Source organism: Lepisma saccharinum, chromosome 3 (genome assembly GCF_977018435.1).
Source record: "Lepisma saccharinum chromosome 3, izLepSacc3.1, whole genome shotgun sequence".
Lineage (NCBI taxonomy): Eukaryota > Metazoa > Arthropoda > Insecta > Zygentoma > Lepismatidae > Lepisma > Lepisma saccharinum.
The window spans coordinates 81,144,738-81,161,116 of NC_139231.1; the positions used below are offsets into that span (position 1 = coordinate 81,144,738).

Below are 16,379 nucleotides of genomic sequence, written 5' to 3' on the forward strand. Positions count from 1 at the left end.
GTTTTTCATACAGTTCATTCAATATCATCGCGACTAAGAAATAAAGAGGTAAGAAATTAACTCAGAATAATTAGATCCGGAGAGGAAATACCAAGACGGTCATTTCCGTTGCTTTTGGCTCAAAATATCGGTCCTTAATTCTCGTATCCTGCAATTTCCGCAACCCGTTAACACGCCATTAAAGGCTGCTGCATAATGACGCAGGATCGGCTTACATTTGGAACCCGAATCGGAGCGAGCACTGACGCATGTCTATTTGCGGACGTCATTCCGATCCCCGGCGGGGATTTACCGAGAAGCACCTCGACAACAATCAATCCACAAATCACGCAGCCATCAAAAAAGAAGGAGATGACGTCACTCCATTCTCCAGACACGAGCCGCTGGAGGATTATTTCCGGCGTTTTCCTTGCCGGTCACGTGTTTCCTGTCTATCCCAAATGACGGAATACTTGTGAAATGCCACCGCAAAAATAGTCAGAACCTGGACAGAATGCATATTAGGATTGGATGCGAATTGAAAAGCAGGTAATGTGATCCTGTTTGTATGTGTCTATATTTCCTTCTGCAATCGAGATACACCGATTTGTAATCGAGTGGTCCCGGGTTCGATACGCGGTCGAAGCACATAGAGGTTTATATTCCACTGTAAAGTGTATGTTGAGTCCCGATCATCCCATCTGTGCAGGTTTGAACCATCGTTAAGGCATGGATGTATCACTGCCATTGTTTCCGCTACCATCTCATCATTCATTCTCAACTTTGCGATTAATCCAAAAGTTAGAAGAGCGACGAAGAAATAACCTAAAAACTAATAGAGGATTGCCCAAAATAGCGGCCTGATAAGTACAGGTTGCCACTAGCGGCATATAATTTCGAACATTGTGATTCATCGACTCGAAATCGGGCTGTAAGAGGGTGAGTGACCACCCGTCCCCTTCTGAGAGTTCCGTTTCAGAGGCGTGTCGCGTTTTATAAAAATGTAGCAGTTAACTTGAAAACGAAGTCTAAATTTGAGAGACATTTCATGATAAAAAAAAATGGATTTTTTAAACTAGGGCCATAGCAGCACTGTGGCAAACTAGTTGGACTGTGTTTCAAGCACTCCAACAAAATGTTCTATTGTTGTCGAGAACGTTGAAGTCCATCTTGTTGGTGCGAGTGAACTTTAGCGAGAGTTGCGGTTTTATTAACGGCCAGTGAAGAATAAATCTGTTCTCAAGAAGATTGGTTCTTCTGGCATTCTTCAACTTCAGCGTAGAACCATCGTCAATAGTTGATCAGAAGGGACCAGAAACACTACACAGATATTATAATAATCGATACCTCTTCACAACGGGAGATCATATTTAATTTATTGTTTATGATGTATCATTTATGTGATACATACTTCAACATGTAACAATACGTTAATGGTAACAATAATTTTATAAATAGCCCTAACCTACTTTTCAGGAGGGAGGGGGTAAGCTGATCTGGGAATGTCCCGTTATTGGGTCAAATTATTATGGTCACCCTGTAAGATGGTGACTTTTCTGTAACCTCGTCAACCTCTAAGTGCACCCTGGACTGCATTTTTGCAAGCTAATTCTCTGTGGTGCTTGTGTTGTCCTGTCCACGTGTGTTCGTGATGGTCCTTTCATCAATTTCATCTCGTCACTTTTCATCTGCATCTTCGTGATCAGCCAAAAGTGGAAGAAGAGTGAACATGGACGTCCGCAGGATTTTTTCAGGGGGGGGCAAACAAGGCACATTTTCCCCAATAATAGTATTGTTCCCTCAAAAAACATTGCTTAAATTTGAATTTATCATATTCATACAATAATTAATACGTATTGCTGTGGCTGAAATGAAATTATATGTCAAAAATATATAATTTTTGATTGACTTTCATTTTCCAGGGGGGGGACCACGCCCCCCCCCCCTTTGCCCTCCCTTCCGGACGCCCATGAGAGTGAAGTAAAATAGAACAAATGAAGCTGTCGATTCGAAATCGAAGAGAGAAGGATAAAAGACACGGTAATTCTAATTTCCGTCCTGTAGCGATTAGTCTCTGTGTATAAACCGTTCTCTCACATCTTGGCACCCGAACGGAAAATATTGCACGCTTCAGATCCAACACGCACTTCGCAGCCCGAAAAAAAAGCAATCAATGTTCGCAGTACCAACGCAATTTAGAGACCAGCATGGACCAACGGAACCGATCTAATATGATGATGTGGCAACACAGCGGTTGGCCCTTTGTCCTGCAATCAGCCCCGTCTGGCAGTAGCTCTGATGGCCTTGATTCGGTTGCCGAATCGTCGAATAGCGGTAAAGGGTGATCGCTTCCAAGGGACCACACAAGAACCTATAACCCTCCCCCCCTCCCACCATCATTCAGATACCTCTAATAGTCTTTCCCGATCAACCCAGAGAGGAGGGAATTTTCCCTCGGCGTAGGGAAATTTTGAATGAATTTGAAGTGAAAGGGAAAAAAAGGGAAACCTTATCAGTCTTCCAAAAGTTACCTTAGTTTACTTCACTCTCAGGGGTGTCTCCACTCAGTGGGCAACAATCACACGAGAGACGGTTAAAGTTAAGTAAGGTCGTCGTTCTGCCCATTCCGAAATTTCACGTGCCCTCAAATTTTAGAGCAAATTTTACTTAATTAAAAAAAAACTCCAATTATTTATTTTTTAAAAAAGCTTTACAATCGATTTCTTGTTTTTAGTAATTGTACTACACACACACACACACACATTTGGCCCCCCCCCCCGCAAGCGCATCAGCCTGCTACGTTCTCGAGAGAAAGTAAGATTATACTATTCAAGGCAGGAAGAAACGGAGGATGAAAGATAGCTAGCTAGCTAGCTATACACAAAAGAAAGAAAGGCGGAAGAAGAGATAAACAGAACAAAGATGATAGAAAAACAGAAGAAGAACGAAAGAAAAACAAAAGATAGCAAGTAGGAAGATAGAAAGACAACAAGGAAACAGAGGAAGAAAAAGATATGCAGAAACAAAGGAAGGAAGAAAGAAATAGGAGGAAGAGAGAGAGAGAGAGAGAGAGAGAGAGAGAGAGAGAGAGAGAGAGAGAGAGCAACTAAATGAGCACGAAACTGAGCCCACCTGAAGATACTTCGTCCACTGTTGATCCAATCAGAACAATACTCTCTGAGACGATGTGTCTGTTTCTCTCAAAATGTACATCTGTTACAGTTACTCATTTTGCAAAGTTAGTTGCAGTTTCCTTAAAGTAAGTGTACAGTGTCGGCGATTATGGGTGCCGATGGGGGGTAGTTGCCCCCCCCCCCACTGTTTGCCACCTTTGCCCGCGCAGTATGCTAAACCTTATTTACCAAGGGAAAGTAAACTGCCCTTGCCCCCCCCCAGTTTTTGCACCTTGCCCTCCTATAGTTTTACACTGTAAGTGTAAGTTACTTTTAGAGGTACTTTATTCTAGATAAGTTATAACTCTGTTTGCAAGGCTATTTTTTCACTAATGAATAATGGTCATTAAAAAATAATAGGCCATACTTTCACAATCTTAGGGATTGATACGAATTATAATTAATCTCATGTCTGAAGGAGAACATAGAGATAAGAAACCGTTCAAAGTAAACCAACATTCCGTTCCGTGCGGAAAAGTAAGGAATGGTAACAGGAAAGGTAACTTAATAATTTCTTTACCCGTTACTTGAAAAAAGTAACCGAGTAACAGTTACTGATTTTTCCAAACGAGTAACTTCATTAAAAAGTAACTCGTTACTGAGCATAGACCTAAATCTGGCCCTGGTATTATGACCGAAAGTTGCTGTGACTGGCCTGTATTTCAATGACAAATGTGTGTTATATATTCAACCCATGTTCATAAATACTATGCACTGTAATAACTATAACAAATTATAATGCCCGTAGCAAGACGAAGGAATTTTTCTGAAAGGGAAATTTTTGCCATACGAGGGAAATAAAACGCAGAACGAAACGTAGGCTGCTAAGCATCACTGTGAAAGGTGATCTTCATCGCGCCAAAAAAAGTTAATTCCTAAAGTCTATAAATCAAGAACCGATTTCTCAAAGGCGTGGCGGGAAAATTTAAGTTTATGAAAAGCTAAACGAGGGCTCTTGAACCGCCTCGTATTTTCCTTTTTGCCAATCAAGTTCTTAATCGTTCGTTGTCGCTTCTTAGGTTGAAAAAACAACATAATTGCTTACTTCACCCCTACTTAGAATTGAGACGACGCCAGACAAGAGGTAAGGGATAGGCGGCCACCTACTCTTTCCTCGAAATACTGTAAACCTCACCTCTTTCCAAAATTTGATATTTTACAAAGAGCGGGGGGACCTTCAGTGGCGTATTTGAAAAATATTTCCACCAGTCTTCGGGAAGGTAGTTATGGAAAGATAACTGAAGGCCCTATCACACGGAACTGGATTTCCAGTAGGAATGCCCTAGTTGGCGCTGGACTGGCTACTTGGCCGGAAATGATGACTGCCTGGCTATCTGCTTGACTGGTTTTGACGATTAGCCCGTGTTCTAATTGCAACTGGCTGCCCTCTGCTGGATTCTGTAGAACAGCCAATCAGAGCGAAGTTTGGTCATATGAAGATATTCTGTGAGTTTGGAAAGAGAGTTTATAGTCTGTGTCCTTCCGAGTTGTGTTTGTTTTTGTTCGCTGCTCGATGAAAGAAAAGAACAGAGATAATGTGTTGTGCATTCGGGTTCATTAATAACTGAGCTGTACATGTTACTTCGATAAAACGTTACTGAGTTACGGGTTACTTCGATGAAAAAGACGCAGAGTAACGGGTTGCTTTGATGAGAAAGTTGCTGAGTTACGGTTACTTCGATGAAAAGTAACAGTTACGGTTGCTTAAATGAAAAGCAACTGATTTACAGTTATTTACTTAGATAAAAAAGTAGCTGAATTACAGTTGCTTCGGCGTAAAAGTGACTAAGTTACGGTTGCGGCGATGAGAAAGAAGACGGTTACTTATCTGCGTTAAAATTAACCCCTTACTTCCAAGACCTGAATTTCTGATAGTCTTTTTGCTTAATGGCTTCCTCTAAAATATCTCTTGTTTGAAACAAAGACGCTGATATTCTAAATTCTAAAACGATACATCTGTTTAGAATCTCCCCTATGCAAGAGAATATTCATATGGATTGCATGTCGGATGCACAGTCCCAGCTCGACTGTGTCTCAAAATTCCTCGTGCGACTGATAGTTCAATTGCAGGCCCTCTGGAGCATCCCCAGCAACCGAACACTCATCTGCTGTGAACGCATCTGCTCCCATAAGCAAAGCATGGGAAGATCTGGCGCTCTGCGAACTTCGAATATGCGTGAGGGTCGCGATATTTATTGCACGACTCGTTTCACTTGATACATCATATGTAGGGTCCACCTGTCTCGTTCGCCAGAGGAGTGTGGTGAGAAATTACGTTTTTTTGTTTGTTTACCAGTTTTTTTTCTCTTCCTCTGCCACGTCTCCCACCAGAGATGGTGAGAAAAACGAGGAGGGATGGTGCAAGTGGCAAACTGCGAATAGTTGCGTGCGTATGTGCTGTGCGTATGGGCTTACATCATGTCCATCCGGTTGTCTGCAAGCGTGTTCAGTCTCAAAGGGCGTGGCGATTGATTCATCATCTACGATCTCCTTCTGTGTCCTTTCTAGTGTCGTCTTGTCTGGTGAACGGGAAAGCCTGTCTCGAATTCCAAGTCTCCCCGATAACGTAGTGGTAACGCCGTCACCTTGTAAACAAAGGAGGTTTCTGGTTCGATACCCGGTGGAGACACGTAGTGGTTCGGATCCTACTTTAAACTGTAGGCCCAGTCGGCCGGAACGCACCGGAACTCCGTTTGGTGCCGGAAGTCAGTCCCTGTTGCGACATTGAACATTCAATACATTTATGTAATACACTAATCAAAAGTCGATCCATTGTTACATTAATTCTTGTAAACAATAGATGAAGAGGAATAGATAAAGTTTTAGTACTAAATTTGTCTCCTGTTGGTCGCCTGCCCGAAAATTTAGAAAAAATAATATACAGCGTGTATCAAAAAGAATCATCCGATTTCAAAAGGCAATATTTAGGAAACCAATAAACATAGGAGCTTGCGGTAAATTGTAAAATACATGTTGGCATATAAAGTTTTACTTATAATAAGTTTTACTTTGAGCACCACCCCACTGGCATCTTCTTAACAATGAGCTTCCTCAACAATGGATCGGCTGTAGGGGGTCTACCGATTTGACATGACTCCATTGCCAAGCGATATCGCCAGATCTCAGTCTCCGATTTCTTGTGGGGGTTTGTGAAAGACTCCGTGTATGTGCCCCCTTCCAAGAACTGTGGACGATCTTTGAAACCCATAACAGGAGCAGAGATTGCAGCAACACCAGACATGTTCGCTCAAGTATGGGGGATGAATTTGACTATCGTGTGGATGTATGCCGTGCATCCAGAGGTGGGTATATTGAGCATTTGTAAAAATTATATAAGTAAAACTTTATATTCTCACAAGCAGTTTACAATTTACTGCAAGGTTCTATGTTCATTGGTTTCCTAAATATAGACTTTTGAAATCCGATTATTTCTTTTTGATACACCCTGTATTTTGGTTAGTGCTATTCGTTTAAGATGTTAGGCAACCTAATTTCCTGAAATAAGACTTGATAGAACTTGTGTTCATATATTTACTTTGGATGCAATAGTAGTAATAATAATAATATCAACAAATACAATAGTAATTTAATATGCATTTAGTATTAACCTATTATTAGTAGTAGTACTAGTAGTAGTCGTGTCTATTCATTTGTGGTTGGCGTTCCGGCTGACTGAAACCAGTTTAAGCACTGGACCCTTTCCCGATTAGATTGTCTATGCATAAAGTGGAATTTTTGCCTCAAGTTTCCAAATTATAACTCTAATACTCTGGCTTTCGAGACCCGAGTCGGCTATTGGTGCTTTCAAATAGCTTCCTATTACCACCACGATGTTAGGTCAATACCAAAACTTTTGCAGCTCCCAGCGGATAACTAACCCCGCACCACCCGCACCGAAGAGGATAACTTTAACCATTGGCATACTAAAAACACATTTCAACAATCTAACAACATAAATTTGTGCACATAATCAAATACCCCCTCTCCCAAGGGTATATGTGATAAGTTGCACAGTACAAAATGATTTTCAAGAAATTTTAATAGACGTGTATACTTTATATTTTAATTTATAGTCTCGAACAAAACGAGACTCTGGGACAATAGTCCTCGGTGTAGTCTCGATTCTTCAGACGCCTCGTTCTCGAGGTTTTTTAAACAGTGGACTACACCTAATAGCTGTATCCGGGACCGGAAGTCTGACCCAATGAGGTGGAATTTGGTCTAATTTCTCGTGTCGAACAGGAGGGAATTTGACACTCAAGCCACTGTTCTAAATTTCCCACAGTGTACTTCAGCCATTGCAGATTATGTATTATGAATGTAACTACAGTAATTGAAGACTAAAAATTGGTAAACGCTGTAAGTTTCACAATAATTCAAACATCGTTTTCCAGGTAAAGCTGTGAAATGTGCCATGCTTTATAATGTGGTAAACGTGAAATATGGCTGGTAGCCCTCTAAGTAGTTCAAAGGGCGTGTAAAGAGGTCACTAGTGTGCACGTTCTTACGGGCTGATATGCGGAACGATGCGATATCCCAACACTTTCGCTTTTGGCACTTACATTGTTTACCACCTTTAGTCCTCAATTGTAGACTTAATGACAACAATGAAAAACTATTTTTGCTGGCTAAGAAAGTACATATTTCGTTCTCTACATTGCAGTAATACACCCATAATTGATTTTGCTAGATAAAATTTGAACGTATTAAACATCATTTGAGAAATAATTAATAACTAAAACAGACACGTTTTTTATGAATTTTGACTACAGTTCAAATTTAATCTTTATTTTTTCATAATCTTGGTTTATTAGACATTTTGTTGATACTAATACAGATTCCAATTTAAAGATATTACCTTTCTGCAACACTAACGAAAATTTTGAACCATGCAAATATGAAAAATCTTCGAGATGAATGTGCCATCTACTGGCAGGGAAATGAAATAGTAAACAATATACAGTAGAAGAGAGAAAGCAGAAAATACATTTGCCGAACCCATAGGTTTTTCCTTTCGTTCCAACCCAACCCTTCAAGCCTTGTATCTCCACTATACCTGCCGAAATTGAGTTAATCTTCCCTTATCTTCGAGCTCATATTTCACCCAAAGGTCCCAGCGACAGGTCCCAGAATTCAATGCGCATTTCGGCGTCACAATTTGTCAGTCTCCCTCTTGCTGTGTCCTCGGCCGTATCAGAACCGATTCAAAGACCTATCAAAGCCAGCAGCTTCACTCCTCGTTTCCATCCCATTGTGGTTCCACCTTCCCTCACCTCGTCTCACTTTATCGCGGAATCATCTGAGTGATTTTCATGTTGAGGTTGTGCCCTACGGTGTCACCTCAGGGCAGTGTTGCCAACTACAAGTTCTTACGTGTCACTGGAAATTCGAATACTTGTATCGTAAACTACATACAAGGGTTGGATAAAAAGTAATGGCAACACTGCTGTCCCGTGAAAGGGGCGAGTCACAGCGCCACAACAGTTTCGTGGTTGATAAAGGAATGTCAGACGAGGAAGTATAGTGAGTGGGAGCGATTGTATGTTATTCAGTCAAAAACAGCAGTGCTCTGAAGCAGAGGACGAGAGTGCAAGCGCCCTAACAATATGTTTAGGCAAGAAGAACAACGTCTCTTAGGCAGGCGGTCAACGCAGCCTACTACTGCATCTTCTTGCAATACCAGCTTCCGCTTGACAATGCAAAGTGTCACACTGCGAACACTCTGACGGGGCTCCTGCATAACCGGTAGTGGGAGGTACTGGAACATCCGCCGTATTCACCGGTATGAGACCGTGTGATTACGACCTTTTTGCCAAAATGAAGGAACGACTGGGCGGGAAGCACTACGACACGCGCGAAGCCATCATAACGTGCTATAGGGCGGTCACTGCGGGACATCGACAGAGATGGACGCGCTGACGGTGTACGACGCCTTCCATACGTGTGGCAGAAGGTCGTAGGGATGGGGGGCGATTACATTGAAGGAATGTAACACGTGCTCCTCTGCCAATACAGTCAAGTAGCAATTATACCAGTGTTGCCATTACTTTTTATCCAACCCTTGTATATACAGGCTACAAGGTTATATTCACTTAAAGAAGTAGCATTGACTAACTTGAAGCGTCTTTGTATTACGAAAGCAGATATGTTGATTTTGGAGCTTCAGTTTGTATTTTGTCAAATAACGCTTCAACTATGTTCCCAATCAAAACCAAGGTGGTTATAAAATTGAACGGCCATATTCTTGCGAGAATGTTTCAAGTTATTTGAAGAGTTGGCTTTCATATTTCCTACGGTACGAAATAATTTATGTAGGCGCAAAAATCATAGTTCAGTCTATTCTGTGCCAAATTAATTTTGTAAATATTTTATGATATGGAGCTGGATCCAATCCGTCCCCACCTCCTGCCTTCCGCCTTCCAACGGATAATAAAAACGTGGTAATTAAATAAATGTATACCCCGTATCACGCCGAAGGCGTGACTCGAACCCGGCCCCCCCGGCGTCATAACTCGATAGTCTAATCACTCCATAAAGGGGCCTGGTTGAAGAAGCTGGATATAGCTTCTTACAGCATATAACACCGGCAATTCTTCAGCGGATCTTGAAAAATCCGCTGATACGAATTCTACCGGATATCGTATGAAAACTAATGCAAACGCAGTCTTATGCTAAACACACCTTTAACGACAGACGCGGTCTCGTCAACGGTTTTAACGATCGGAAATTTGAATTCCACATAAATTGTTCGAGAGAACATTTCTTCCCCCAGAGTTCTAATCAGAAAGCTATCGAACACAGAGTTGTTGCCTCCGACTTATATTCGGATTATCGATCGATACAAAAGGAGTTACAGCGAGGAATGGTGCGTTATCGAAGTTTCATTTTAGGAGTGCTTTATCTACGGATTCAACGAGACCATCAACTCTACAGGACACCAGAAGTAAACGAACGTTCAGTTCCTTTATCCCCTTTCTATTATTCTCACAACCCTACCAGACCAGTCAACCCCGAAGTGTTGTACCCCTCGCAGCCAATACTTCTAACACCAGGCTCTCACATAGCCTGAGGTTCGATCCCCAATAAGAACCGTAGGGTTTTTATACGACTCCAAACATGCATTTTATACGTGATATTTTATAAAAATGTATTTGTATTCTTGTTATTTTACGTCGCTTTTCTGCCACCTTTGGCTAATTGGGATGATGAGGGTGAATGATGATTTGATGATATTCGTGATAGGGCACTCACAAAGATCACCCAGGCCCAAGTAATGTGATCGTAAAATGAGCTGGCATATAATAATGTGATTGCCTCACGAAAATAGCATCACATTCCTAGTGAGGCTCATGTAAAGGTATTTCCCCTTTAGTTACCTGACATATGTCGTGTGAATCGAAAGTATCTTTAGTTCAAGAGCTTATGAGCTATCCCAACAGAACGAGCACCTTTGTTCAGGCCTCGTACACACTGTATGTAACTTCTTTCTCAATCGATTTATGAGCTGGTTGTTAAAAAATGTTGAACATCTGGCCGACAAGATCCGAGCATCGTTTCTCATATTTAGCTTCAGCTTAACCATGAAATTACATAACGCATTCATATCCAGTTGTCGGCGCTTGTGAGGCCGGGAGAAAACAAAGGACGCTCACTTAGAGCATCTCGCTAACAAGATTCCAGTTACAGTCCGTCTTACATGGCGTTAATGTGCTGGTACTTTACCCAATGGAAAGGCACTGATGTGCTTGTTATGATGGACGTCCGGATATAGGACAAGTGCACGCAATCTGGTTCAGTCTTATGTAATTCCATGATCACGAAGCATGGTGTGTGTAGTTTGACTAAATCGAGTTAGGTTAGCAAGCATATACATTTCCCACATGCGCGTGACTTTTCTCTCGCACCCACTACTTTTATTTAATTTTCTTATCACATGAAGCGTAATTATCACAAATTTTGAGAACTGAGTTTTTTTTATTTTGTTTCTTAATGCACTATACTATATTGTCTTTGCGACAGGGTTCATGTTCAGTGTTGCTGTTTTCAAAGTTGCAGATGTCTTGCCCTTCAATACTTATTAACATCAAAGTGATAAAAGAATCTTCATATGTATTAAAAGGAAAATTAAAATCCTTCGTGCTTTGCAATAGAACATTTTATTTTCCTCCATTAATAAGGCAAATTTCTGAAATCTTCAATTGAAGTTCCAAAAACGGCATAAATCCTGTTAACAACTTTTTTTGCTTCTAGATTGCAGGGCCACCTGATGCCACTGTGGTAAATATTAGTTTCCGGTTTGCAGTGTCATCTGGTGGCACTCTGAAGCAAGCACAAATTTCCAGTTTGTGATGCTATCTGTTGACACTTTAAAGTAATATCTAACCTCTGATATAAACCATAAAGTAAATAACACCAGCACGGTGCAGAAAAGGGAGCAGACAGCTATTAGAGAGAGAGAGAGAGAAAAAAAACTAGTAGGGGCGGACAACCGAATGTTGTGGAGGACACTTTGCTTGTTACGCTACAAGCAGTTTTCTCGCGTCTTGTGTTGTTAGACACTGTGACGTTCCTTTCTGGTGTTCGCCGATGGATCACGGATCACTACGTCACGGTAACTACCCAATCTCCTTGTGCGGCGGAGTTATGAGACTCTCCTTAATATTATGCTACACAGCATTCTCAGGACGAAACGATTTGAACAAAAAAATAGCTTCTTGCTATTTTACAAATTTAATAACCCATTTTACCTTTAAACAATCACTGCAAAATAACAACAATATTCACAAACGAAATCACATTTGAATTAAGTTGCGGCTTTTCCTTTAAAACAGTGTTTTTCACAAAATAAACATCATCTCATGCAACTCAACTTACTTTTTCCTTTTCACGCACTGTTGTCCCGGCAACGGAATCAATAAAAGATTGGACAGTTCTACAAATGTTTATAAACCGGAAATGACTTCCGCTTCCGATATTGCGTGTAACAAATATACAGCAAAAACTACAAATTTAAATCAACACAAACAACAGCATTGAAACTAACAAATAAATCAAACAGATTTCTGTGAAATTAACAGAAAACAAATAACATATTACATATCGCCAAAATAGACAAGGCGTATCAACACCATGCTTCGGTTATGTATGTAAGGGCTTAAATTAAGACGTTTTGGGAAAGCTCATTGATCTGAACAATTACAAAAGGGGACAATAGACTCTATTGCCTGCAGTGTAGCTACTTCTCTGTTGTTTATCTCTGTATTTATATTATTGGCACATGTTAAAACTGGTCTTAACTCTTTCAAACTTATTTATTTGTATTTGTATATTCTACTGGTACCTACTCTTCTCCTACCCGTTTATCATGTCCAGAGGCGGCAATGGGGAAGAAGCCTATTTGGAACGTCAGGCCATAGACTCGTGCTGAACTTACACATAAGCACTGGCGTACGGAGGATTTTTTTTTCGGGAGGGACTGAAATTGTACAGGGCTGCTTTCTAAGAGGGCGGGTCCTCCCCGATGGCGCAGTGGTAGCGTCGTCGCCTTGTAATCAAGGGGTCCTGGGTTCGATACCCGGTGGAGGCACATAGTGGTTCGGATCCCACTTTAAACTGTAGGTCCAGTCCCAATTAGCCTTACTGTGCATAAAGTGGACTTAAAACATCAATCAATCAATCTAAGAGGGCGGCATACACAATATTATATTTCGTATTTTTTATAACTTTCCACTCTCAAAAATTGCAATCGGGGCCATTTTAAAGAAGGTATACATATATCACTCTCGTTTTTCCTGAGTTCTTCACTGCTTTTATTTGAAAATGTTGATTTTCTCAATTTCGGAGGGGGATGTTTCCCCATCAGCCCCATCTGCGTACGCCAGTGCAGTTGTGAGTAAGGATATTTCAGATATAAATAAACTATAGAAGGAACCAAGTGGTGACGCTGGAATGTATTTATATTCCACTACAAGGTGTCCCATAAGCCTAAGTTCATGTTAGGAACTTATTATTGTACAACACAGTTCAAGAATGTGTTCAAAGTCCTCACCAGCAAAATAACTTGGATTCGCTCCTCCATAGTCAGTACCATGGTGTACCTGTAACAGAAGGAAGGGTAATATGAAAAATACCTATGGTTCCAGACTTATGAGTCACCCGGTATATCAGAATAAACGGAACATTTGTGATTGTGAAGTATAAATCTTTGGAACTGCGATAACTGTCCCACAGTATCGTTGATTGAAGTTCGGGTTTGATACTTAAGCTTCTCGTTCCCGTCTGTGTCGTAATGTCAAATACATCAGGTGGATCCTCACTTCAAAAGAGGCTCGCTGCATAAGTGCCCACTTCTTCCTTCTTTTGCATTAAAGAGTTTTTTCTTTTGTATTTTCCTCCTTGTACTGTGGTTTATGTCTGACGTGGATGATTCATCGCATTTCTTTTTCGTAAATTAATTATCATCCTCTTCCTTGCTCTGGTACGGTAAAGAAAAAAAAGACACCCAAAAAAGCGCCTAATTAAAGCTACCCTTTTTGTTCTGTGAGCGCGTCGGTAAGTATGTGGTGCTGAGTTGCCGAAAAAGGCCGCTGGACCACACAAGCCACGATCCCACCCCCACTCCTCAGCCGGCGACAGAGTCTATAGCTATTACCAGCAATTACTGGGCAGCCTTCCCTCTCTACACATGAACCGCAAACCTGACCTACATCTTGGGATAAGTACTCTTCTTACAATCACCAGTGTTGCCATGTCAGTATGTTTAAAGTGATGTATCTGCATACAAGTGACGTAACCTTGAGGATTTCCCAGTCATAAGTCGTCATTGTATTTCTAAGTTTTTGTCACTTTTTAGCACTTTACCACTTCTAGTTCATGCGAGAATGTTCTCGGATTCAAACCTCGTTACGGTAAGCACAGGCACTGCCTAAGGGCACTAGCTTAGGCAAGATATTTTCCCGGAGGGGGCTAGAAATGTAAAAGTTGATATTACATAGTTGCTTCCTAGGTAGGACACATAATAATATACCGTATTTGCCGGTGTTTAAAACGCACTTTTCCCCTTTAGAAATAGGTCTGAAAAACAAGGTTCGTCTTATACGCCGATACTCAATTTTTCATTACCTTTATTCCTGAAAAATTTTCTCTGTAATAAGTTAGATGATTACCTTCCGGTGCGTGACGAAGAAGATTAAAATGTATTATTTATTTCCTAGTTAGATTAGGTACGTTATTTGTTGAATGTATACCTGCATATTATTTTATATTTGAAATTCTGTAATTATAAATCCAGTGATCAAACGTTTTCCTCAAAAAGTTTGTACAGAAAATTTGTCTTACACGCTGGCAAATACGGTATATGGTAATTAACATTTCTTACCTTTGTGTAAATTATGTTCAAAGACAATAATGCTAATCGAGGGTTAATTGAAGAAGAGTTTACATTTTTCACTTCGGTTTTTCCCGAGTTTTTTTTTTAGCCACAAAGCTCTCTCTTGTGTACGCCAATGTGTAAGGTTATGGGGGTAAGTATATGCCCTTTGGACTTTTGATCTTGAGATATTTGCGATCGACTACTTTCCCAAAGTTTTTTTTTCTGCGAAATATGAAAAATTATGAAATCGTGTTTCAAGGTCTAGTTGACTTTTTAATTGGTTGTTCTTGCGGTTGCGAAAAATGGGGGGGGGGGGTGGGGGTAAGAATCAAATCTTGATTTAGTGGCAAACCTTTTTGGGGGGAAATTATTTTTTTTCCTCTCGAAGTACAATTTCGAAGCGAAAGATTGAGGGAAAGAAGTCCCTCAACCGTTGGCGGGCGATATCTGATTGCAGAAGGGTGAAAGATGATGGATGAATTCGTTTTGACAGAGTCGCCTTTCTTGTTTTCTCCCCCGTCACAAAATAATGAAGTACAAATGAAACGACCCAAGATGAGCTGCACTCAAACTGGGTGGTTCCTTCACAGGAGCCGCTGGTCTGAGGGGAGGGGAGGGGGTTGTAGTTTTGCAACCATCTTTCTTGATCTCCCTCCCTGTCGTCGGGGGATGAAGAAGGAAGCCGCTGCCGCAAATGGAAATGTGTCCCAACACATGACAACCGAAACAAGCGCTCAAGGGGATACCCATGCAGCAGTCAAAGGCCGAGAGATTTATTTCCCCAAAATACAATTGGACATTAATGCGAGGGAAGCAGTCGCTTCGAGAGATGAATGCACTCTGCATGGAGATTGTAGCATCAATGGTCCAGCGCTGTTAAAAGCTCTGAGAGAGCGAGGGAGGAGGAAGGATTGAAGATTGTCTTGAGCTTCAGAATGCTTCAGGGCTGCCATAAACTTCGATATACAAATTTTTCATAGTTCCCATATCATTCTCGAGTGCCTGTCGTTAGAGAGCATGTAGTACCTCTCTCTCTTATGAATGTTTTCATATTCAACACAGCACACAAAATCTCATCCATATTTGTGGAATATTATAATAAGTTAAGTGCTTCAAGTGCTCATTTCTTTTTCTAAATGACTTATCAATTTCTGCTGTTTAATTCTGTAATACAATTGTGAATTTTCTTAGCGTGCTGTCTTTCTAAGTATCTGTGTCTCCTTAAGAAGCATATCAAGTTCGCATCGCCCTCTATTAATGGTTTTTTAAATCTCCCTTTTCTTCAACTGTCTCGTCTCGTTCCTTTCGTTCTCGTCTGTCTCTTAAGAGCAATATCGGTTTCATCTCGAAATATTAATAACATGTATAGCACGTCACCGTACGAACTTTCACAGCGTACAAAAAATATTTTTTTCAATAACGTTTTTTTGGGTACCTCGTTTGGAAGCTGAGGAACCTCTTAAAATCGAATTTTATCCTGAATTACAACCAATCGCAGAACAGGTTCAATATTGCCACTGATTTATTGGTTATGTAATCGGTATTAACAAAAGAATGACTTGTCTCTAAACAATCAGTTGGTTATCCGCCTGAATAGGTCACATAGTAAGGTAAAATTGATTGAGGAAAAATTTTCAATAATATATCAAAGTTTGGAACGCGACCGATTTTCTCGGACAGTCGTAGGTCGTCTTGATTGCCACGCGGGGGACAAGGGTTCGGTTCTCAGGGTGCGATTCGGGTGAGAATTTTTATAGCAATATCCCTGCACGGAGCGGCGTTGAGGTTCACCCGGCCTCTAATAAATGGGCACCGTGGAGCGTGGTGCTGATCACATCACATCCATAAATTTGCCG

General features: G+C 40.9%; 1 protein-coding gene across 1 annotated transcript in view; it reads left to right on the plus strand.

Moving 5' to 3' along the window:
* Ppn (proteoglycan-like sulfated glycoprotein papilin) overlaps positions 1-16,379 on the plus strand; it is a 326,401-nt gene that overhangs the window by 34,963 nt on the left and 275,059 nt on the right. The window lies entirely within an intron of this gene.